The sequence below is a fragment of the Salvelinus sp. IW2-2015 genome, unplaced genomic scaffold (assembly GCF_002910315.2).
Source record: "Salvelinus sp. IW2-2015 unplaced genomic scaffold, ASM291031v2 Un_scaffold2396, whole genome shotgun sequence".
Taxonomy (NCBI): domain Eukaryota; kingdom Metazoa; phylum Chordata; class Actinopteri; order Salmoniformes; family Salmonidae; genus Salvelinus; species Salvelinus sp. IW2-2015.
The window spans coordinates 40,264-63,220 of NW_019943718.1; the positions used below are offsets into that span (position 1 = coordinate 40,264).

At 44.4% G+C, this 22,957-nt stretch overlaps 2 pseudogenes; one reads left to right on the plus strand and one right to left on the minus strand.

The window, feature by feature from the left end:
• LOC112073861 (RNA helicase aquarius-like) overlaps positions 1-22,957 on the plus strand; it is a 105,867-nt pseudogene that overhangs the window by 35,129 nt on the left and 47,781 nt on the right.
• On the minus strand, positions 10,120-10,988 carry LOC112073860 (voltage-dependent anion-selective channel protein 2-like; annotated as a pseudogene).

Consider the following 22,957-nt stretch of genomic DNA (forward strand, 5'->3'; position numbering starts at 1 on the left):
ACCCCCACTAACTCCCTTTTTGATCCAGAAAAAATCCTGTACATAAAGATCAGACACATAGTACTCGAGTCAGAGGCAACTCGACAGTTACACTTCTTATCTTCTGTTTTCAGTATGACAACATCCTGATGGAGGACGCAGCTCAGATCCTGGCGATTGAGACCTTCATCCCTCTCCTGCTACAGGTAAATTACTACAGCCAGACCTGAAAACCCACCATAGCTAAACCCCTTTATTCAGGTCTAAAGCCCATCTTCAGGTCTATACCTGAAAAGAGAATTCCCTGTCACTCAGGATGAATAGGTCCGTCCAGTCTTTATAGAGCCCCACAGTGGAGGTGTCGTAATAGCCATAAAACCTTACGGTCAAACAGGGAAATGGTTCCTTTCATTTTCCCCATGGGGGATATTAGAAACACTTAAAATAAGGGCTACGTTTTTTGTAGGCTTACTCTGGTGTGACGTTTTGATAACCTTGTAAATCTCTCTCGGACAAGGAGACTTATACCAATATACAGTGCATTCGGAAAGTATTCAGACCCCTTGACTTTTTCCACATTTTGTTCCAGCCTTATTCTAAAATGGATTGAATTGTTTTTTCCCCCTCATCAATCTACACACAATACCCCATATTGACAAAGCAAAAACTGTTTTTTAGAAATGTTTGAAAATGTATTAAAAATAAGAAACTGAAATATTACATTTACATAAGTATTCAGACCCTTTACTCAGTACTTTGTTGAAGCACCTTTGGCAACGATTACAGCCTCGAGTCTTCCTGGGTATGATGCTACAAGCTTGGCAAACCTGTATCTGGGGTGTTTCTCCCATTCTTCTCTGCAGATCCTCTCATTCTCTGTCCTTTCTCTGTTGTATGGGGAGCGTCGCTGCACATCTTTTTTCAAGTCTCTCCAGAGATGTTAGATTGGGTTCAAGTCCGGGATCTGACTTGGCCACTCAAGGACATTCAGAGACTTGTTCTGAAGCCAGTCCTGCGTTGTCTTGGCTGTGTGCTTAGGGTCGTTGTCCTGTTGGAAGGTGAACCTTTGACTTAGTCTGAGCGCTCTGGAGCAGGTTTTCATCAAGGATCTCTCCGTTCAGCTTTCCCTTGATCCTGACTAGTCTCCCAGTCGCTGCCACTGAAAAACATCCCCACAGCATGATGCTGCCATCACCATGCTTCACCGTAGGGATGGTGCCTGGTTTCTTCCAGATGTGGCGCTTGGCATTCAGGACAAATAGTTAAATATTGGTTTCATCAGACCAGAGAATCTTGTTTCTCATGGTGTGAGAGTCCTTTAAGTGCCTTTTGGCGAACTCCAAGTGGGCTGTCGTACATTTTACTGAGCAGTTATTTCCGTCTGGCCACTACCATAAAGGCCTGATTGGTGGAATTCTGCGGAGATGGATGTCCTTCTGGAAGGTTCTCCCATCTCCACAGAGGAACTCTGGATCTCCGTCAGAGTGACCATCGGGTTCTTGGTCGTCTCCCTGACCAAAGCTGTCTCCCCTGATTTCTCAGATTGGCGGGGCAGCCAGCTCTAGGAAAAGTCTTGGTGGTTCCAAACTTCCTCCATCTAAGAATGATAGAGGCCACTGTTCTTGGGGACCTTCAATGCTGCAGACATTGTTTGGTACTCTTCCCCTGGTCTGTTCCTCAACACAATCCTGTCTCGGAGCTCTATGGACAATTTCTCCGACCTCATGGCTTGGTTGGTTTTTGAATTTACCACAGGTGGACTCCAATCAAGTTGTAGAAACATCTCAAGGATGATCAATAGAAACAGAATGCACCTGAGCTCAATTTCGAGTGTCATCGCAAAGGGTCTGAGAACTTATGTAAATAAGGTATTTCTGTTTGTTATTTTTAATAAATTTGTCATTATGGGGTATTGTGTGTAGATTGATGAGGAACATTTTTATTTAATCCATTTTAGAACAAGGCTGGAACGGAACAAAATGTGGATAAAGGAAAGGGGTCTGAATACTTTCGAATGCACTGTATTCTGCTCTATTTATGCTCAGATTCGTAAATGCTAATTGGCATCAAAGTAGTATGAAAACTACAAATCCCTTCAAACTTCTGCACATCAGCTCTAGCTGATACCTTTGCTAACAGGTATTGTGTCCATTTAAAACTTGCACAAGACAGTTCACAGAATTGTCCATGTTTTTGGTGCTGACAGAGATGCCCGCCTCGCTTCACGTTCTCAGGAAACTATGCAGTATTTCGTTTTTTTATGTGTTATTTCTTACATTGTTACCCCAGGAAATCTTACGTTTTATTACATACAGCCGGGAGGAACTATTGGATATAAGATCAATGTCAACTTACCAACATTACGACCAGGAAAACAACTTTCCCGAAGCGGATCCTCTGTTTGGTCCACCACCCAGGACAATGGATCGGATCCCAGCCGGCGACCCAAAACAACGGCGCCGCAGGAGGGGCAGAAGAAGCGGTCTTCTGGTCAGGCTCCGTAGACGGGCACATCGCTCCCAAGTTTACTACTCGCCAACGTCCAGTCTCTTGACAACAAGGTAGACAAAATCCGAGCAAAGGTTGCCTTCCAGAGAGACATCAGAGATTGTAACGTTCTTTGTTTCACGGAAATGTGTCTCACTCGAGACACGCTATCGGAGTCGGTACAGCCACCTGGTTTCTTCACGCATCGCGCTGACAGAAACAAACATCTCTCTGGTAAGAAGAAGGGCGGGGGGTATGCCTTATGATTAACGAGACGTGGTGTGATCATAACAGCATACAGGAACTCAAGTCCTTTTGCTCACCTGACCTAGAATCCCTTCAAATGTCGACCACATTATCTACCAAGAGAACTCTCTTCTATTATAATCACAGCCGTATATATCCCCCCAAGCAGACACATCGATGGCCCTGAATGAACTTCATTGGACTCTATGTAAACTGGAAACCACATATCCTGAGGCTGCATTCATTGTTGCTGGGGATTTTAACAAGGCTAATCTGAAAACAAGACTCTCTAAATGTTATCAGCATATCGAATGCGCTACCCGGGCGGAAAAAATCCTGGACCATTGTTACTCTAACTTCCGCGACGCATACAAAGCCCTGCCCCGCCCTCCTTTCGGAAAATCTTACCACGACTCCATTTTGTTGCTCCCAGCCTATAGACAGAAACTAAAACAGGAAACGCCCGTGCTCAGGTCTGTTCAACGCTTGTCCGACAAATCTGATTCCACACTTCAAGATTGCTTCGATCACTTGAACTGGGATATGTTCCGCATAGCGTCGGACAACAACATTGATGAATACTCTGATTTGGTTAGCGAGTTTACTAGCAAGTGCATCGGTGATGTTGTACCCACAGCAACTATTAAAACCTTCCCCAACCAGAAATCGTGGATTGATGGCAGCATTCGTGCAAAACTGAAAGCGCGAACCACAGCTTTTAATCAGGGCAAGGCGACCGGAAACATGACCGAATACAAACAGTGTAGCTATTCCCTCCGCAAGGCAATCAAACAAGCTAAGCGTCAGTAGAGTCGCAATTAAACGGCTCAGACATGAGAGGTATGTGGCAGGGTATGTGGCAGGGTCTACAGTCAATCACGAACTACAAAAAGAAAACCAGCCCCATCGCGGACCACGATGTCCGCGATGTTAACCCTCGCAAAGCTGTTGGCCCAAACGGCATCCTTAGCCGCGTCCTCAGAGCATGCGCAGACCAGCTGGCTGGTGTGTTTACGGACATATCCAATCAAACCTTATCCCAGTCTGCTGTTCCCACATGCTTCAAGAGGGCCACCATTGTTCCAGTTCCAAAGAAAGCTAAGGCAACTGAGCTAAATGACTATCGCCCCATAGCACTCACCTCCGTCATCATGAAGTGCTTTGAGAGACTATTTAAGGACCATATCACCTCCACCCTACCTGACACCCTAGACCCACTCCAATTTGCTTACCGCCCCAATAGGTCCACAGACGACGCAATCGCAACCACACTGCACACTGCCCTAACCCATCTGGACAAGAGGAATACCTATGTAAGAATGCTGTTCATCGACTACAGCTCAGCATTTAACACCATAGTACCCTCCAAACTCGTCATTAAGCTCGAGACCCTGGGTCTCGACCCCGCCCTGTGCAACTGGGTACTGGACTTCCTGACGGGCCACCCCCAGGTGGTGAGGGTAGGAAACAACATCTCCACCCCGCTGATCCTCAATACTGGGGCCCCACAAGGGTGCGTTCTCAGCCCTCTCCTGTACTCCCTGTTCCCCCATGACTGCGTGGCCATGCACGCCTCCAACTCAATCAACAAGTTTGCAGATGACACTACAGTGGTAGGCTTGATTACCAACAACAACGAGACGCCCTACAGGGAGGAGGTGAGGGCCTTTGGAGTGTGGTGTCAATGGAAAATAACCTCACACTCAAAGTCAACAAAACAAAGGAGATGATCGTGGACTTTAGGAAACAGCAGAGGGAGCACCCCCCTGTCCACATCGACGGGACAGTAGTGGAGAAGGTGGAAAGTTTTAAGTTCCTCGGCGTACACATCACGGACTAACTGAAATAGTCCACCCAAACAGACAGCGTGGTGAAGAAGGCACAACAGCGCCTCTTCAACCTCCAGGAGGCTGAAGAGATTCGGATTGTCACCAAAAACGCTCACAAACTTTTACAGATGCACAATCGAGATGCATCCTGTCGGGCTGTATCACCGCCTGGTACGGCAACTGCTCCGCCCACAACCGTAAGGCTCTCCAGAGGGTAGTGAGGTCTGCACAACGCATCACCGGGGGCAAACTACCTGCTCTCCCGGACACCTACACCACCCGATGTCACAGGAAGGCCAAAAAGATCATCAAGGACAACAACCACCCGACCCACTGCCTGTTCACCCTGCTATCATCCAGAAGGCGAGGTCAGTACAGGTGCATCAAAGCAGGGACCGAGAGACTGAAAAACAGCTTCTATCTCAAGTCCATCAGTCTGTTAAACAGCCATCACTAACATTGAGTGGCTGCTGCCAACATACTGACTCAAATCTCTAGCCACTTTAATAATAAAAATGTTTACATACCCTACACTACTCATCTCATATGTACAGTGGGGCAAAAAAGTATTTAGTCAGCCACCAATTGTGCAAGTTCTCCCACTTAGAAAGACGAGAGGCCTGTAATTTTCATCATAGGTACACTTCAACTATGACTTGACAAAATGAGAAAAAAAATCCAGAAAATCACATTGTAGGATTTTTAATGAATTTATTTGCAAATTATGGTGGAAAATAAGTATTTGGTCAATAACAAAAGTTTATCTCAATACTTTGTTATATACCCTTTGTTGGCAATGACAGAGGTCAAATGTTTTCTGTCTTCACAAGGTTTTCACACACTGTTGCTGGTATTTTGGCCCATTCCTCCATGCAGATCTCCTCTAGAGCAGTGATGTTTTGGGGCTGTTGCTGGGCAACATGGACTTTCAACTCCCTCCAAAGATTTTCTATGGGGTTGAGATCTGGAGACTGGCTAGGCCACTCCAGGACCTTGAAATGCTTCTTACGAAGCCACTCCTTAAGACCCAGCCACGTTTCATCTTCAATGCCCTTGCTGATGGAAGGAGGTTTTCACTCAAAATCTCACGATACATGGCCCCATTCATTCTTTCCTTTACAGGGATCAGTCGTCCTGGTCCCTTTGCAGAAAAACAGCCCCAAAGCATGAGGTTTCCACCCCCATGCTTCACAGTAGGTATGGTGTTCTTTGGATGCAACTCAGCATTCTTTGTCCTCCAAACACGACGAGTTGAGTTTTTACCAAAAAGTTCTATTTTGGTTTCATCTGACCATATGACATTCTCCCAATCTTCTTCTGGATCATCCAAATGCTCTCTAGCAAACTTCAGACGGGCCTGGACATGTACTGGCTTAAGCAGGGGGACACGTCTGGCACTGCAGGATTTGAGTCCCTGGCGGCGTAGTGTGTTACTGATGGTAGGCTTTGATACTTTGGTCCCAGCTCTCTGCAGGTCATTCACTAGGTCCCCCCGTGTGGTTCTGGGATTTTRGCTCACCGTTCTWGTGATCATTTTGACCCCACGGGGTGAGATCTTGCGTGGAGCCCCAGATCGAGGGAGATTATCAGTGGTCTTGTATGTCTTCCATTTCCTAATAATTGCTCCCACAGTTGATTTCTTCAAACCAAGCTGCTTACCTATTGCAGATTCAGTCTTCCCAGCCTGGTGCAGGTCTACAATTTTGTTTCTGMTGTCCTTTGACAGCTCTTTGGTCTTGGCCATATTGGAGTTTGGAGTGTGACTGTTTGAGGTTGTGGACAGGTGTCTTTTATACTGATAACAAGTTCAAACAGGTGCCATTAATACAGGTAACGAGTGGAGGACAGGGGAGCTTCTTAAAGAAGAATTTACAGGTCTGTGAGAGCCAGAAATCTTGCTTGTTTGTAGGTGACCAAATACTTATTTTCCACCATAATTTGCAAATAAATTCATAAAAAATCCTACAATGTGATTTTCTGGAATTTTTTTTCTCATTTTGTCTGTCATAGTTGAAGTGTACCTATGATGAAAATTACAGGCCTCTCTCATCTTTTTAAGTGGGAGAACTTGCACAATTGGTGGCTGACTAAATACTTTTTTGCCCCACTGTATATACTGTACTCTATACCATCTACTGCATCTTGCCTATGCCGTTCGGCCATCGCTCCTCCATATATGTTTTTATGTACATATTCTTATTCATTCCTTTACACTTGTGTGTGTAAGGTAGTTGTTGTGATTACTTGTTAGATATTACTGCATGGTCGGAACTATAAGCACAAGCATTTCGCTACACTCGCATTAACATCTGCTAACCATGTGTATGTGACAAATAAAATTTGATTTGATTAAAGAATTTTTGCCCATTTATAGAAACTTCTCCTAAAGGACATTACTACATTTAGCTAACATTAGATAGTTAATCCAGAGAATCTTACCTTTGCCTCGATTCGGCAGTCTTGTCCAGATCATCATGGTATTTGTAGTTCTTTTTGATAGCAACATTAGCAGCTATTTAGCATTTCATTTTTGGGGGGGTTAATACAGGCAAATATATTGATCAGTCACCTTGTCCTAGAGATTTACACGGTTATCAAAACATCAGTCCAGGGTAAGCCTACACAAAACAGAGCCCTTATTTTATGTGTTTCTACAATCCCCTATGGGAAAAATTTATGGGGGAAAAAAGATTGCCACCGTTTCTGTCACGCCCTGACCTTAGTTCCTTTGTTATGTCTCTATTTTGGATTGGTCAGGGCGTGAGTTGGGGTGGGCATTCTATGTTTTTGTTCTATGTTTTATATTTCTATGTGTTTGGGCGAGTGTGGTTCTCAGTCAGAGGCAGCTGTCTATCGTTGTCTCTGATTGAGAACCATACTTAAGTAGCCTCATCCCACCTGTGTTTTGTGGGAAGTTGTTTTCTGTTGTGTGTCTGCACCAGCCAGAACTGTTTCGGTCGTTATCTTTGTTATTTTTGTTATTTCAGTGTTCATTTAATAAATATGGACACGTACCACGCTGCACCTTGGTCCTCTCCTTCCAACAGCCGTTACAGTTTCCCTGTTTGACCTCTATGTTTTATTGGTATTATGACTCATACTGGGGTACTCTATTGGGCTATCAATGCTGGGGCCTAATATCCTCAGATAACACAAGGGTCTGTTTAGAGGAGACCATTAAGCGACATCAACCTGGCCAATGACCTCTTAGTCTCCTCTCGCCCATGATGCCTTCTGTTGTAGTATCCACTACGCGTGGTAACGAAAATCCACCTCCCCCACATCCCCCCTCTTTTTCCTTCCATTGCATCCCTATCGGTGATTGAAGCATGTTTGACTTACAAGCCTTGGTAATATCAAGTTTGTCTGGGGCAAGCCCTCATTAAACTCTCCCTCCTAATCAGCAGCAGCTAAGCCAACTCATCAGTCTCTTTCCTACTCTCCTACATTCAGTGTACCAGGCAGATGTATAGAGCACCATTTTTTTTACATTTTATTTTGTGTAAAAACAATACCAGTCAAAAGTTTTTGGACACACCTACTCATTCAAGGGTTTTTCTTTATTTGTACTATTTTCACATTGTATAATAATAGTGAAGACATCAAAACTATGAAATAACACACATGGAGTCATGTAGTAACCAAAAAAGTGTGAAACAAGTCAAAATATATTTTATATTTGATTCTTCAAAGTAGCCACCCTTTGCCTTGATGACAGCTTTGCACGCTCATAGTTCACTATTATTCTACAATGTTGCAAATAGTAAGAATAAAGAAAAACCTTGGAATGAGTAGGTGTGTCCAAACTTTTGACTGGTACTGTATATATTTTACTTGTTTAAGGACTTTATTGTAAAGGTAGACATACACAAGTGGACTTGGTTTCTGATCATTGTTCCAGTCATATAATTTATACACAGCTATGGGAAGGGGACCTGGAGGATACACTCAATTATAATAGGTCATCTTTTCCTTTCTAATCACACCCAGAAAATCCCATTTGGCATTGTTGTGCAATTTATATTACCATGTTCAACCAGGAAGCAGGTTGGGTAATCAAGATAGTACGGGTCTGCCAATGACTGCCAGGATATGTTAATTGTTCAATAAGCATAATTAACATATCCTGAAGAATATTAGCTAAATATACTGAACAATGACTAGGCAGGGGTGCAGCCATGGGCCACCTGTTCTGTGGTTGTGAGGCCGGTTGGACGTACACTCAAATTCTCTTGAAGGCGGCTTATGGTAGAGCATTTTTTATTTTTTATCTGGCATTTGCTGCTATAACAGCCTCCAATCTTCTGGGAAGGCTTTCCACTAGATGATGGAACATTGTTGCGGGGACTTACTTCCATTCAGCCACGAGCATTAGTGAGGTTGGGCGGGTAGGCTTGGCTCGCAGTCGCCATTTAAATTCATCCCAAAGATGTTCAATGGGGTTGAGGTCAGGACAAACTATTTCTGTATGGACCTCGCTTTGTCCACGGGGACATTGTCATGCTGAAACAGGAAAGGGCCGTACCCAAACTGTTGCCACAAAGTTGGAAGCACAGAATCGTCTAGAATGTCATTGTATGCTGTAATGTTAAGATTTCCCTTCAAGGGAACTATGGGGCCTATCCGGAACCATGAAAAACGGCCCCAGACCTTTATTCCTCATCCATCAAACTTTACAGTTGACACTATGCATTTGGCAGGTAGTGTTCTCCTGGCAATAGCCAAACCCACATTCATCCGTCAGACTGCCAGATGGTGAAGCGTAATTCATCACTCCAGAGAATGTGTTTCCACTGTGCCAGAGTCCAATGGCATCAAGCTTTACACCACTCCAGCCGACGCTTGGCATTGCGCAAGGCTTGTGTGTGGCTGCTCGGCTATGGAAATCCATTTCATGAAGCTCCGGATGAACAGTTCTTATGCTGACGTTGCTTCCAGAGGCAGTTTGGAACTCTACTGAGTGTTGCAACCAAGGACAGACGAAGTTTACGCGCTTCAGCACTCGGTGGTCCCATTCTGTGAGCTTGTGTGACCTACCACTTCGCGACTGAACAGACAGTGCCACGTTCCAAGTCACTGAGCTCTTCACTAAGGCCATCCTACTGCCAATGTTTGTTTATGGAGATTGCATGGCGGTGTGCTCGATTTTGTACACCTGTCAGCAATGTGTGTGCCTGAAATACCTGAATCCACACATTTTAAGGGTTGTCCACATACATAGTACTTGTGTGTCTTCATGTAACCCTCTTCGTATTGTCCTATCCAATGAGGCAAACCACTAAAGCAGATGTAAAAGATGCAGAAGGAATGCTCTATTTGAGGAGGATGTTTTTCACTAGTGGTACAACACAGTATAGGGCTACATGACTGAATAAATAGCAGACCTAGTAGTACTTGGCTACTGTAGAACACACAGGATGACTGACTACAAACCAACTGAAAGGAAATGACAGTGGCTAATGGTTTGGGGATCCATCTAACTGACACAACTGAAGGCTATGTTATGTATGTTGTTGCTTTAGATTAGATTCATCCCTTTCCTTTGAGACATCCCTTAAGGGTTGTTTGGCTGGTAATACATCAGGCCAAATTCTTCTGCTATTCCGTCAAATATTAAATATGACGACTTCACTAGACAGGTTAGCTAAATACTTATGCCTCTAGCTCCAGGCCCAGTCCCAGTTTGTGGCCACCGGTGTTGATGCTCTTGCCATCGACCAGTGCAGACAGGGTGAGTTTCATACCTGGCAGCAGTGTCTGGGTGTAGCTAACTCCTACCAACCTGGCATTGTTAACTTTAGCGGATATGAGGCACTGGAGTCCAGCTGGTACTTGGCAGCGATGCCAAAGCAGATGCTGTTGCTGCGTGCTGTCCAGACAAGGTTCACAGCTGTCTCCAGGTTGTCATTCACCTTCTGGTAGATGGACTCTCCAAACTCTGCCATCGTTAACATTGGTTTGTAGCTTTAAGTCTCCTGTCTTGTAGCTGACAGCAAAGTTGCTCTGGGTCATTTTGGACTTGGCTGTGTTGAAGGTCTTCTGGTAGCCAGCCAGCCATCCCTCGTACCCGGCCACCGCTGCCCCCATGCATGGCCGGGCCGGCAAAGTCAGTCTACATCCACTCCCAGGTTGACGTATTCACACTTATAGGCAGTCTTCACCTTACCACTCTTCTTGACAGAATTTGGTGAGAGTTGGGTGTTGAACGTAAGTTCCGGTCCTTTGGTTGCCTGATCTTCAATGGTGATCTCCGTCCCCAGAGTGTGGTCTGTGGTCCACTTCTCTTTAAACGTCAGACCGTATTCACCCCATTTGTCTCCAGGTTGCCATTGACTTTGCTAGTGTCAGTGTTGGACGAGCCATTGGTCTTGACATCAAGTTTCACCTATCCAAAACCATATACTTTGTTGAAGATGTCCTTTGCAGATATGATGGAGAGACAGACATACTTCTGGAAGTTTTGCAGCTTTGCTTCAGTTGCTTGGAGCTTTGCATTGGTGCAGATAGTTGTTTCCAGGCTGTATCTGACACCGCGACACAGTCCTGTGGTCCAGCTGGAGGGCGATGGAGCGCAGAGTTCGCCACTCAGTTAACAGGCAGAGAGGGGTGAGAATGGAGAGAATGAAAGCAGGTGAAGAACAGATGTGTGAAGAGGTGCCGTGGCGATGAGGGGTGTTTGAAATGCAAGGCAGACCGAATGAATGTTTTCGCTGCTTGTGAAAAGAGAAAGAAAGTAGGGATAAGGAAACAGGGAGAGAAGGCATACAGCTATTCTCCAGGGGTCTGTGCTTTTGTGAGGCAGCAGACAAATGCAAAGAACGTCAGCACCCAACACATGTTCACCACCAACACACACTAATGCTGCAATATGTCTCCCCATGACCACCAGTCTATGAGCTGTCCTAGTGGAACACCTGTACGCTGTGGAAGGGGGCGCTAAACTAAAGCAACACTGACACAGATATTAACTAGCTAATCACCACCATACAATCAGATCTAACCATCCATAATTAAAGATGCACTATGCATAAATCACTCTGCCATTTCCTGGTTGCTAAAATTCTAATAGTTTGCCTAATTTCAGTTTCTGCCAAAACAAGCAAATGTAGTGTTGAGAATCATTGTACCATCTAAATCGCTGTGAAATATATTTTCCATAACCAAAAGTATTGTATTTTCAGCTGTTTGAAACTGGTGTACAAAACCGAAAGTAAGACGCAAAAACAAAGCACAGGAAGCATAGCAGTAGGGCACATAGAACAGATCTACTGCTTGGTTGGGTCGCTCAAAAATGTACATATTGCAGCTTTAAGCAAACTTTTCTTTTACAATCAAAACGTTTTTTTTTTAATTGGTAATGCATGGGCAGTCATTTTCCCTCAAACACTCTATGGTCTCTGTGGAGGAGAACTGAACTGACCTTGAACCTTGACACTGACCTACAGTATATTTCCTCTCCAGAACCCAGAGGATGGTTACAGCAGGTTGGAAGCGTTGGATCATGATAGGAGACCACCAGCAGCTGCCCCCCGTCATTAAGAACATGGCCTTCCAGAAGTACTCCAACATGGAGCAGTCCCTGTTCACCCGCTTCGTACACCTTGGGGTACCCACCGTTGACTTGGATGACCAGGGACGTGCCCGTGCCAGGTGGGTTAGGGGCACTGGGGACATAACAGTGAATATGGTTCAAACAGAAATGCTCAGTACATATTGCATTGCATTGTTTGGGGTTTTAGGCTGGGTTTCTTTTTAAGCACTTTGTGACATTTGCTGATGTAAAAATGGATTTATAAATAAAAACATTTGATTTGATATTTTTTTATTATCTATAATCAAACAAACATGTCTGAACATGTACAAAATCATTTTGAAATGTGAAAATACTTTATCATGCTGTTTTTGATCATCAAACATTAGTGCAAAAATATCAACACAATATTTCGTTAGTGTGTATGACGTCATTTAAACCTTTTAAACATAAGACGAGACGAAAATAACTAGTCTGTTAGCCAATTAAAAAACCCTGGCTACGTCCATGATCCAATAGTTGCTAAGTACCAGTTGATACACGTGAATACGGTCATGTCTCCCTGGCTAATTGTCTAGTCAGTTGAGTAGTTAAGTGGATAGTCACTTGAGTTTATATTACCTCTGGTGCCCTCTATGTATACTAACTAACATGGACGCTAAGCTAAAGTGGTGAATAGTGAATCTCTTTAATGCTAATACTATGTTGGCTCTCTCTAACCATAGGAATGAATGGTGAATCTTTCTCTGATGCTAATGCTAGCATGGTTCTCCATCTCTCCTCCAGTCTGTGTAATCTATATAACTGGCGCTATAAGCAGCTGTAGAACCTGCCCCACGTACAGCTGCTGCCCCAGTTCCAGGCCCCTAACCCTGGCCTGACCTTTGACTTCCAGCTCCTCAACGTGGAGGACTTCAATTGAGTGGGAGAGTCAGAGCCCAACCCTTATTTCTACCAGGTTAATAACACACATATTCACAGAAACACACACATATAAACAGGAACATACACAGGAACACACACACAGTACCAACAGGGTTGGGTAGGTTACTTTCTAAATGTAATTCGTTACAGTTACTAGTTACCTGTCCAAAATTGTAATCAGTAACTTTTGGATTATCCATACTCAGTAACGTAATCTGATTACGTTCAGTTACTTTTAGATTACTTTGCCCTTAAGGGGCGTTAGAAGAAGACAAAAATGTATTTTACCAATTGAACAACATCTATTGCAGTATAAATCAATGTTAAAGTTTACATAGCTGGCATATATGGATGTTACATTTTACTTTATGGGTTGGTTATGTAGGTGTCTTCTAACCCATCACTTTCTACTACATATAATAATACAATTAAATTATATCTATATCACCTATCACTATATGATTCCATATGTGTTATTTCATAGTTTTGATATCTTCACTATTATTCTACAATGTAAAAAATAGTAAAAGTAAAGAAAACCCTCCAATGAGTAGGTGAGTCCAAACTTTTGACTGGTACTGTACACAGCAACACGTGCACACGTACACAGCAACACACGCATACATACACAGGAACACACACACACAAGTACACAGGAACACACACACAAGCATTCCACATACACACTCACTCCGCAGAGTAGCAGAGGATGTTGTTCAATGATTCATTCATTTAAACCATAATGGATCCGGGACAAGTCCAGTTGATATATACATTACCTAGCGCACCGCTAACACTGGAGCCACTCAGGACAGGCTAGTGATTTGTCCTCTGGACTAGCAGCCAGATTGTCTTTCCTTATAAAGTGGCTCGCTCAGGAGTGTCCTGAAGTTGCTCATTGTTGTTTAAATAAGCACCATGTCTCTCGGTCTGAACATGTTAAATGAGGAGCATGTGTGTCTCTCGGTCTGGACATGTTAAATGAGGAGCATGTGTGTCTCTCGGTCTGAAACATGTTAAATGAGGGAGGCATGTGTGTCTCTCGGTCTGGAAATGTTAAAATGAGGAGATCCATGTGGTTTCGGTCTGGACATGTTAAATGAGGAGCAATGGTATGTTCTCGGTCTGGACATGTTAAATGAGGAGCATGTGTGTCTCTCGGTTCATTGGAGCATGTTGTTAATGACGGAGCATGTGTGTCTGTCGGTCTGGACATGTTAAATGACGGAGCATTGTTGTCTCGGTCTGGACATGTTCTAAATGAGGAGCATGTGTGTCTCTCGGTCTGGACATGTTAATGAGGAGCATGTGTCTTCGGTCTGAACATGTTAAATGAGGAGCATGTGTCTCGGTCTGGACATGTTAATGAGGAGCGATGTGTCTCGGTCTGGAATGTTAAATGAGGAGCATGTGTCCTCGGTCTGGACATGTTAAATGAGGAGCATGTGTCTCGGTCTGGACATGTTAAATGAGGAGCATGTGTCTCGGTCTGAACATGTTAAATGAGGAGCATGTGTGTCGGTCTGGACATGTTAAATGAGGAGCATGTGTGTCTCTGGTTTGGAACATGTTAAATGAGGAGCATGTGTTTCGGTCTGGGACATGTTAAATGAGGAGCATGTATGTTCTTGGTTCTGGAATGTTACATGATGTGGCTACTGTTTGGCTGTCTCTGGTGAAATGTTAAGATGAGGAGCATGTGTTGTCTCTCGGTCTGGACATGTTAAATGAGGAGCATGTGTGTCTGGTCTGGACATGTTAATGAGGAGCATGTGGTTCGGTTGGAAAATGTTTGAGACATGTTCTCGTCTGGCATGTTAAATGAGGAGCATGTGTCTCGGTCTGACATGTTAAATGAGGAGCATGTGTCTCGGTCTGGACATGTTAAATGGGAGCATGTGTCTCGGTTGCATGTTAAATGAGGAGCATGTGTTCGGTCTGGACATGTTAAATGAGGAGCATGTGTCTCGGTCTGAGACATGTTAAATGAGGAGCAATGTGTCTTCGCGTCTGGAATGTTAATGAGGAGCATGTGTCTCGGTTGGACAGTTAAAATGAGGAGCGTGTGTATTGTGTCTCGACATGTAATGAGGAGCATGTGTGTCTCGGTTGGACATGTTAAATGAGGAGCATGTGTCGTTCTCGGTCTGGACATGTTAAATGAGGAGCATGTACAGTTGAAGTCAGGAAGTCTTACATACACTTAGGTTGGAGTCATTAAAAGGTCGTTTTCAATCACTCCCAAATTTTTGTTCAAACTATAGTTGTTGGCAAGTCGGTTAGACATCTACTTTGTGCGACACAAGTCATTTTTTCCAACAATTGTTTACAGAACAGATTATTTCACTTATAATTCACTGTATCACAATTCCAGTTGGTCAGAAGTTTACATACACTGAGTTGACTGTGACTTTTAATCAGCTTGGAAATTCCAGAAAATTATGTCATGGCTTTAGAAGCCTCTGATAGGCTACACTGACATATTTGAGTCAATTGGAGGTGTATGTGGATGTATTTCAAGGCCTACCTTCAAACTCAGTGCCTCTTTGCTGGACATCATTGGAAAATCAAAAGAAATCAGCTAAGACTTCAGAAAAGAATTGTAACCTCCAAAAGTCTGATCATCTTGGGAGAATTTCCAAATGCCTGAAGGTATAGTTCACATATCTGTATAAACAATAGTAGCAAGTATAACACCATGGACCACGCAGCCGTCATACGCGCTAGGAAGGAGATGTTCTGTCTCCTAGAGATGAAGGGACTGGTGCGAAAAGTGCAAATCAAATCCCAGAACAACAGCAAAGGACCTTGTGAAGAAGCTGGAGGAAAGCAGGTACAATAATCTATATCCACAGTAAACGAGTTCTAAATGACATAACCTGAAAGGCCGCTCAGCAAGGAAGAAACACTGCTCCAAAACCGCCATCAAAAAGCGCAGGACTACGGTTTGCAACTGCACATGGGGACAAAGATCGTACTTTTTGGAGAAATGTCTCGTGGTCTAATGAACAAAAATAGAACTGTTTGGGCATAAATGACCATCATTATGTTTGGAGGAAAAGGGGGATGCTTGCAAGCCCAAGAACACCACCAACCGTGAAGCACGGGGGTGGCAGCATCATGTTTGCTCCCTCCTGCTTCTGCTGAGGAGGGACTGGTGCAGCTTCATCAAAATGAGTGGCATTCATGAGGTAGGGAAATTATTGTGGATATATTGAAGCAATACATTCAAGAATCAGCTCAGGCGTACGTTAAAGTTGGGTCGCAAATGGGTCTTCAATGGACAATGACCCCAAGCATACTTCCAAGTTGTTGGCAAAATTGGCTTAAGGACAACAAGTCAAGGTATTGAAGTGGCCATCACAAAGCCCTGACCTCAATCCTATAGAAAATCTGTGGGTAGAACTGAAAAGGTGTGTGCCAGACATGAGGCTAAAAGTTGACTCAGTTACACAGCTCTGTAGGATCAATGGGAAAATTCACCCAACTTATTGTGGGAAGCTTGTGGAAGGCTACACAAAACCTTTTACCACAAGTTAAACAATTTAAAGGCTATGCTACCAAATACTAATTGAGTGCATGTAAACTTCTGACCCACTGGGAATGTGATGAAAGAAATAAAAAATGAAATAAATCATTCTCGCTACTATTATTCTGACATTTCACATTCTTAAAATAAGTTGGGTGATTCTAACTGACCTAAGACAGGGACATTTTACTAGGATTAAATGTCAGGAATTGTGAAAAACTGAGTTTAAATGTATTTGGCCAAGGTGTATGTAAACTTCTGACTTCAACTGTATGTTTCGGTCTGGACATGAGGACAATGTTTCTCGTTCTGGACATGTTAAATGAGGAGCATATACAGTAGCTTGCAAAATAATTCCCCTCCCTTGGCATTTTTCAAATTTTGTTTCCTTACAACATGGAATTAAAATATATTTTTGGGGGGGTTTGTAATCATTTGATTTACAGAACATGCCTACCATCTTGAAGATGCAAAATATGTTTTATTGTGAAACAAACAACTGGAGCGTGGATAAAGTCAATACTTTGTAGAGCCACCATTTGCAGCAATTACAGCTGCAAGTCTCTTGGGGTATATCTCTATAAGCTTGGCACATCTAGCCAATGGGAATTTTGCCAATTCTTCAAGGCAAAACTGCTCCAGCTCCTTCAAGTTGGATGGGTTCCGCTGGTGTATAGCAATCTTTAAGTCATACCACAGATTCTCAATTGGATTGAGGTCTTGGGGGGTTTAAGGAGGGTTTAAGGGGGGTTTAAGGGGAACATCCCACCATCATCAAATCAAAAAGGAGCATGTTCAAAGTTTTGGATATTTTTTATAACCCAACCCTCATCTGTACTTCTCCACATCTTTGTCCCTGACCTGTTTGGAGAGCTCCTTTGTCTTCATGGTGCTGCTTGCTTGGTGGTGCCCCTTGCTTCTTGGTGTTGCCGACTTCTTGGTGTTGCCGGGCCTTTCAGAACAGGTGTATACATACTGAGATCATGTGACACTTAGATTGCACACAGGTGGACTTTATTTAACTCATTATGTGACTTCTGAAGGTATTTGGTTGCACCAGATCTTATTTATGGGCTTCATAGCAAAGGGGTAAATACATATGTACCCACCACTTTTCCCTTTTTAATTTTGTCCCCCCAAAAATGTATAAATATATATTTTTTAATTCACTTCACCAATTTGTACTATTTGGTTACCAACGTCCATTACATGAAATCCAAATATAAATCAATTACATTTACAGGTTGTAATGCAACAAAATAGGAAAAACGCCAAGGGGGATGAATTATTTTGCAAGACACTGTATGTCTCGGTCTGGACATGTTAAATGAGGAGCATGTATCTCTCGGCCTGGACACGTTAAATGAGGAGCATGTGTCTCGGTCTGGACATGTTAAATGAGGAGCATGTATCTCTCGGCCTGGACATGTTAAATGAGGAGCATGTGTCTCGGTCTGGACATGTTAAATGAGGAGCATGTGTCTCGGTCTGGACATGTTAAATGAGGAGCATGTGTCTCCGGTCTGGACATGTTAAATGAGGAGCATGTGTGTCTCGGTTTCTCCTCTCCGTTTGGCTGTTGCCAATTTCAGACGCCTCAAGGGAACTGACCACATCTCTCATCTCACCCCCTTACACACACTTGTCCCGAGACCAGAGGGGTACCCTCCCTCCCTCCCTCCCTCACGCACGCACACACACACACACACACACACACGATAGTGCCAGTGTTTGGTGAATGCCTGTCACAGCAGTACACAAACGGACGTCTTTCCCCCGTGCCACAAGCACACACTCCATTGAGCACTAGCAACATGAGACCTAGCCAGCAACAATCTATCCCCATTTCTCTTTGGTGTGGCTCATTTGCTAAAGTACATGTGCGTTAATACTCCAACCCCTCAAGCTCATTGTTGGTGCCCCCTGCTCTGCACTTGCACTGTTCTGAAATGAGTCATAATGGAAAATGTTTTCTCTTTATTTATCTCGGGTAGTTGGAAAATGACGTGCGTCACATCATACACGTTGTATGGTTTGGGATGTAAAGTAGACCCCCTTCATTTAAGCGACAAAGCCTGAGGGGGTGTGGTATTTTGACCATTATACGTAAACTGGGTGATTTGAGCCCTGAATGCTGATTGGCTGAAAGCCATGGAATATCAGACCGTATACCACGGGTATGACTAAACATGTATTTTTACTTTTCTAATTACGTTGATAACCTGTTTATTAAAGCAATAAGGCACCTCAGGGGTTTGTGGTATATAGCCAATATACCAAGGCCTAAGGGCTGTCTCCAGGCACTCAGTGTTGCGTTGTGCTTAAGTACAGCTCTTAGCTATATTGGCCATATACCACAAACCAGAGGTGCCTTATTGCTATTATAAACTGGTTACCAACATAAATGGAACAGTAAACGGGTATTTCTGTGTCATACCCATGGTATATTTAGGTGATAGTGCCCGAGAAGCCGGTGTTTGGAGGATATATTCGTAGAGGGCCGGCAAACTGTGCCAATATATCCTCCAAACACCAGCTTCTAGGGCATTATCACTTTTATACTTCGGGTTACCAACATACTCAAATAATGATTGACACATTTTTATTAACGTTATTTTGATGAATTTATTCGTACTATTTCATCCTTTCACAAGATATAGTCCCGAAACAAATCTAGGATTGCTACCCAAGCCGGCTGGTCGTTCGTTCTACTGGTTCGGTTGCCAGAGACGCAACCAGTCATTCAGTCTTTTTGTTCTGTATCTATGTACGCAATCCAGTCTTTCGTTCTAAATGTTCCATTGCCATACACTCGGGGCTCCGGTTGTGATTCAGCCTGGAATCGAACAAGGATCTGTAGTGACGCCTCTAGCACTGAGATGCGGTGACTTAGACCACTGCGCCACTCGGGAGCCCATTGATGAGACAGTCTGATTGAACAGACTAAATAGGCATTTTAACGTCGTAGATTTAGCTGGTGGTAACTTGTGGAATAGACACTGGCTGGAATGCACTTTTAACCAATCAGCATTCAGGATTAGACCCAGCCATTATATAATGGCTGATATACACACGGCTGAAATGCTGTTCGAGCCAATCAGCATCCAGGACCCCAGCTACCTGGTTTATAATATTCAGTAGATCACTGATGGGACACGGGGGAATATTGAAATCACTGGTCATTTGATAAGGTTAACATTAGATGGATTATTTTAGCATGTGTGTATTTACCAGTACATTACATTCTCAGTATGTTTCACTCAGCCCTGATTCTACAGTAGTTCAATTGAGGTCTTAACTCTCATTTTCCTTTTAGGGGTAGTGTGCCACAGCCGCACGCTCTTTCACTCCCTCCCCAATTGTATTCCCTCTTTACTTTACATCTCCCTCAGTTACTCAGCCACGTGCCAGTCCTGGGCCGTTACACTCAACCTGAGGCGATGGGCTGAGGCAGCTGTTGCAGCTGTTGCCATGGTTACTGAGTTCTCTTGCGTTTGGGCACATAAGATCACATTTGTGTCAAGCAGAGACATGCGAGACACAAGCATACTGGAGACATCACACACACACCAGGGTTTCCATTAGTCGGCAATTGCCGTTTTTCCCCCCCCCCCCATTTTAAATAAAATGACCGGTGAAGAAAATAAATCCCAATGCAAAATAGGTTTTTATTCATTGATGGAAATAACATTTGACAGTCAGGCTTATCTGTCTATGTCACGCCCTGACCGTAGAGATCTTTTTATTCTCTATGTTTGGTTGGTCAGGGTGTGACTCGGGTGGGAAACTCTATGTTCAGTGTTTCTATGTTTTGGCCGGGTATGGTTCTCAATCTGGGACAGCTGTCTATCGTTGTCTCTGATTGGGAATCATATTTAGGCAGCCTTTTTTCCTTTTGTATTTTGTGGGTAGTTGACTTTGTTAGTGGCCTGTATAGCCCTAGTAAGCTTCACGTTCGTTTTTGTTGTTTCTTGTTTTGTTGGCGACATTTATAATAAAGAAAAATGTACGCTTACCACACTGCACCTTGGTCCGGTCATTTCCACCACGACGGCGATCGTGACAGAACTAACCACCACAAACGGACCAAGCGGCGTGGCCGGGAGGAGCAGACAGCGTGGACATGGGAAGACATTCTGGAAGGAAAGGGATCCTGGACGTCGGAAGGGATACTGGCTGGAAAGGATCGCCTGCCGTGGGAGCAGGTGGAAGCAGCGAGGCGGGTGGAAGCAGCTAGTCAAGGGGACCAGCGTTACATAGTGTCAAGGCTGGCAAGGAAGACCGGGAAGCCACTCCCCAAAAATGTGGGCGGGGGGCACACGGGGAGGTTGGCGGAGCTAACTCCCTGTGCTCACGGCAAGGAGCGTGGTACTGGTCAGGCACCGTGTTATGCGGTAAAGTGCACGGTGTCTCCAGTGCGCGTGCACACCCCGGTGCGCTACATTCCAGCTCCCCACATTGGACGGGCTAGAGTGGGCATCCAGCCAGGACGGATGGTGCCGGCTCAGCGCGTCTGGCCTCCAGTGCGTCTCTTCGGCCCAGGATATCCTGTGCCGGCTCTGCGCACTGTGTCTCCGGTGCGTCTGCACAGCCCAGTGCGTCCTGTGCCAGCGCCCCGCATTTGCCGGGCAAAAGTAACGCCTCCAGTAATGATCCATGGCACGAAGCCTCCAGTGATGATCCATGGCACGAAGCCTCCAGTGATGATCCATGGCACGAAGCCTCCAGTGATGATCCATCACGAAGCCTCCAGTGATGATCCATCACGAAGCCTTCAGTGATGATCCATGGCACCAAGCCTCCAGTGATGATCCATGGCCCGGAGCCTGCAGTGAGGATCCATGGCACGAAGCTTCCAGCATTGATCCGCAGTCCGGAGCCTCCTGTGACGGTCCCCAGTCCAGAGCCTCCAGCGGCGGTCCCCAGTCCGTAGCCTCCAGCGACAGTCCTCAGTCCGGGTCCTGCAACGAGGGTCCCCAGTCCGGGGCCTGCAACGAGGGTCCCCAGTCCGGGGCCTGCAGCGAGGGTCCCCAGTCCGGGGTCTGCAGAGAGGGTCCCCAGTCCGGGGTTGGCGACGAGGGTCCCCGCACCAGAGGCGCCACCAAAGTGGGGGGAGCCAGAGGTGGAGCGGGGTCTGCGTCCCGCACCGGAGCCGCCACCGAGGTAGATGCCCACCCGGACCCTCCCCTATAGTGTCAGGTTTGCGGCAGGAGTCCGCACCTTTGAGGGAGGGTACTGTCACGCCCTGAACGTAGATATCTTTTTATTCTCTATGTTTGGTTGGTCAGGGTGTGACGCGGGTGGGAAACTCTATGTTCTGTGTTTCTATGTTTTGGCCGGGTATGGTTCTCAATCAGGGACAGCTGTCTATCGTTGTCTCTGATTGGGAATCATACTTAGGCAGCCTTTTTTCCTTTTGTATTTTGTGGGTAGTTGTCTTTGTTATTGGCCTGTATAGCCCTAGTAAGCTTCACGTTCGTTTTTGTTGTTTCTTGTTTTGTTGGCGACATTTATAATAAAGAAAAACGCTGCACCTTGGTCCGGTCATTTCCACGACGAAGGCGATCGTGACAGTCTATACGTTCATTTTCAAGTTTAATGTATTCAATTGGCCTGTGTGTATTTTCCTTACTCATCATGTATCTTATTTATCCAACACAACTACGCACAGCATACAGAGCCTATTTTAAGTGGGATTTCTCCTGCAGCTCCTCAGTTGGTTTCTGCTGGAGTAAAATGTGCTTTTATAAGCCCATTCATTGTGAAACAATTCTAAAGGCAATTGCATGTCCAAAAAAGTTTTGGTGCACGATTTGAAAAGAGTTACTATATTTATTTCTCAACTGGTAATTTAAGGCGCGCCTCCCTTCACCATTCAGATGCAGGCAACAGGCTATCAGCGCGTCACCCACCACTTTACAATGTGAGCTGAAGGCACTATGCATTTTGAAAACATACTTAATTGTTCGACACCTGAGTGTTGTATTTCATATTGTGATGTATATTTTACCTTGCTTTAATGTAGTCTATAGGCAAAATCCCACCATGGAAACGTGGAGGCAATTATTTTATAAAGACTTCAAAGGCGGCCTGTGAGTTTCAAGTTTGGGGAAGCTTACAATTTATCCTACCATTCTGCGAGCCAGTTATGATTTTCATATGATCATTTTCATGGAACAGTTTCATTTCAATATTAACTTTTTAATTTCTCAAAATCATTGTCACCTGGTTAATCATAAAAATGTGAATTAAGATGATAAAAATCTCAAATTTAAAGGTCAACTAATGTGAGATCACCAACCTCTGTCATATGGACACATTGATGCACTGTGATCCATTGGCGGCTAAAGAAATTAGTGCATGGAACTCATAGCCTATAGACCAATCCAGCAGTAGGCCTATTACTTCCGTTGCTTTTTCACAACGAGGTTA